We start from the raw sequence: 3,607 nt of genomic DNA on the forward strand, positions 1-3,607 counted from the left end.
GGCCCGCCCCCGACGCCGCGGCGGCCGCGCCGAGCCTGCAAGCGCTGGAGACAGCATCGCGCGGGCCGGCGGCAAGGACCCTCCCCCGTCTCCTCCCCGAGGCCGCCGCCGCCCGGTGCGTCCGCCCTCCGGCCCCTCCCCGCCGCCGGACCCTCCCTCGGAGCGGGCCAGCCTCCGCGCGGCCCGGGAGGCCGGATCCCTATTCGGGGGCGTTCGTCCTCCGCCCGCACCCAGCGCACCTGGCGCCCCTCCCTGAAGGGCACGCCGTCCTCTCGGCCCGGCCACCGCCGCCTTCCCTCCCCCGCACTCCTGACGGTCGTCCTCGGGCCCCTGCAAAACCCTACTGGGGGGCCCATCCTGGCCGCCGCGGCCCAAATGCCCCACTGTGGCCGGGCCCTTGCTGTGCGCCCCGCGCTCCCTGGAGGTTCCCCCAGCGTGCTTCTGGGTTCTCATCGGAATGAGCTGGGCCTTGCGAGTCTCCAAGTGCAAGCGTTCCACGACTTTGACCAACATGGAAGCCGTCTCCTCCACTCAGGCACCTCGCCTGGTTCTTCACCTACGTTTCCTTTCAGCCAGTGACCGTAGTGCTTGGTCATTGGGGGGTCTCCTTCCTCCTGGTTGTCCGGTCGCGTTAAACACCTTCCTTCGCAGGGGTTACTTGTCTTCCCTGTCACCAGGTCAGGCCCTTCCCAGCTTATGACCCCAGGGAGCAGGTCCCTGGCCATAGTCCCTCACACTTTGCCTTTTTTATTTTGAAGTAAGTCTATAAAGAGATTCCGGTGTATCTGCTCTTACCCAGTCAAGCTGGAATACCGGGTCAGCTTCTACCGTCTTTTCCATTCTAGTGCTCAGCACGGGGAGATGCTACATAAATACTTGTTGGCCGGATCTTTCCTCCAACCACTTCGTCTTATTACCTCCTGCCTCTCAAATCATCAGCCTCCACACACCCTCTCCACCACTGCCCTACAGAGCTGACAGCCGTTTCATCTTAGCTCTCCACCCCTTGCCTTTGCTGCTGAAACACCGTCACCATCAGTAAACCTCTCCCCTTTGATCTCTGGCTCCTTCCCATCTCTAAGTCTTATTACCTCTTGTCTCTCAAAGTGCGGCCCTCACAAAAATCATCAGCCTCCACACTTCCACCACTGCCCTACAGAGCTGACAGCAGTTTGAATTTAACTCCCCACCCCTTGCCTTTACCACTGAAACACCATCACCATCAGTAAGCCGCTCTCCTTTGGCATCTGTGATTAGGAGTTTGGTTTCTGGCTCCTTCCCATATCTAGTGTTCCCTTTGTGGCTTCCGTCCCGGCTCCAGTTTTATTTCCTGGATGGAAGATATTGGTCCTCCAGTGGTCTGTCATGTCAGGGAAGGATTTGGGCAGAGCTGGACTTTGTATTCCTGCCATTGCTTGGGGACCAGGTCCCTTGAGGGCCTCATACAGTGATTATAGTCAAGTAAACCACATGGTTAGATTTCTGGATTAGCTTTTTGTGCCAGTGGACACATTAGTCATTTATGTGATTTGATACACTTTAGCCCTCACTTTCACATCTGTGGCTGGAGTTTGGGGTAGAAAATAGAGCCCTGCTTTAGAAGAGAGAAGGTGAGAAAAGGAACTATGGGAAGGATTTTAAAAGTATCCGGAAATTAGAAATTCTTTCAAAGTCAGAAAGCATGCTTGAGAGTTTGGAATGGTTGCTGCCACCATGTGTGCCATGCTCTCTCTAGTCTTGGCTAGAGTGTTGAAGACTTAGGGGTGCCATGTATGGGCAGCTGCAGCCTCCCTTCCTTGTTTTCTCTGGCTAGAGCCCAAGGCTGGGCAAGTGGGCAAAAGGGATCAAATGAGGTAAAGTGTGAAAGAGCTTTGAAAACTTGTGTGCAGTTGCCAAGTGGTGCTGTTATTTGTCATGATGGCTCAGAAAGTAGAGAACTGGGATAACTGAGCAGCCTGGGTGGTTGGGGGAGCTTGGGTTTACATCTCTTTTTTAAGCCTCAGAGTGCTCACTCTACCACGCAAAGAAAATCTTTCCATCCTGAGAAAGGGCCAAATCACCTCCACCGGCTTGAGGCTGGGTGGTTGCTCCAAATGTTAGGGAATTTGGGATTCTGCTTCTGTTAATAGTGGTATAGTTCTGTGCCAAGGCACATTGCTCCGGATTAAGGCTAATTTTAGGGGTGATGGAGTGAGGAGATAATGTTCTTAACTTAGAGTGTACTGGGACCACCTATCATCTGCATCTTTTTTCCTCCCCAGAGTTCTGAACACCAGAGAACTGCCTCCCTTCTAGTGTCTCCAGCCTTTTGGAAGCACCCAGGCCCAGCGGGTTCCTGCCCCTTCTCTCCAGCAGGGGGCAGCCTTTTAATAAGAATAATTTAGACACTGGGGCAGTGAGGGTAGACTGAGCCCTTAGAAAGGGAAGGCTTGGGGAAGGAGTGAGTAGCTAAGGACAGGGCTGAGGGACAGGGACAGGGTGGAGGGGGCCTTGGAGGAGGAGACCCTTAGCCTAGGTAGCCAGAGAAAGGGAAGGCAGAACAGGATGCCATCCCTGGGCTCCTGTCACTTCTAGCCCTCTTTTCTAGCCCTCTTTTCTTCATTGGAAAGGAATCCAAACGTTTGGCTTTGAGAGTTTGTGATAGACAAACTTAGGGCAGTTAAAAAATATATATCTACTCTTAAGGATTTCCCTCTTGGCAGGATTTCAGATTTCTCTCATGGGACAGTGTAATTAGGGAATGATTTTCCTGCTGTTTGGAGTCATAAACGTGGTTTCTATTGTCTTCCATTTTTCCCCATGCTCATAGTGTAGAGAAGGCTTCTGGGTGCTGGCACTATTGATATTCAGGACTGGATAATTCTTTGTTGTGGGGAACGCCCTGTGCCTCATAGTGTGTTAAGCAGCATCCCTGGCTTCAACCTCCTAGATGCCAGTAGCACCCTTTGCCCAGTTGTGACAGCCCAGAATGTCTCCAGACATTGCCAAAAGTCCTGTGGGGAACAGAGAGGGCCCCAGTTGAGAACCACAGGCTTTGAGGTGGCATTTGGGGCCCATGCACACACCAGGCAGCCATAGCTGCTGCTCTAGTTCTAAGAAGGGACTGGGCAGCCCCCAGCTTCTGGCATCAGCCCATTCTCTCATGGTGCCCGGAGACTTAACCCTGTTGTCCTGGTTTCTCCCCCAAGAAGGTGGGTGGTATGGGCTTTCTCCTACCCTCTGCCTCCTCTCCCCACCTCTTTTTCCCTCTGCCAAGACCTGGTGGCACCAAGGAGCCAGGGTGTGTGCCTGGCAGGTGGGAGGGCAGGGTGGTCCCTTTTTCTGTCCTCTTCCCTCCATCTAGCAGTACTTCCATGCCCCTAGGACTAGCTTCTGTTCTTCTAGAAGGAATGAACTGGAGGAGATTCAAAACTGCCTCTCCTGAGGCCTGTTTGAAGGAATGTGGTGTGTTTTTCTTGGAGTGGGGGAAACGTAGGCATGCAGTGGTTATCCCTAGATAACTTTTTTCCCCTAAAGCTTTAAAAAAAAAATGGTGGTAAAATACATATGACATAAAATGTACCACTTTAACCGTTTCTGGCTTGTTTTTTTTTTTTTTTTTTTTTTT

The sequence above is a fragment of the Otolemur garnettii genome, unplaced genomic scaffold (assembly GCF_000181295.1).
Source record: "Otolemur garnettii isolate 467f Iridium unplaced genomic scaffold, OtoGar3 scaffold00142, whole genome shotgun sequence".
Classification (NCBI taxonomy): domain Eukaryota; kingdom Metazoa; phylum Chordata; class Mammalia; order Primates; family Galagidae; genus Otolemur; species Otolemur garnettii.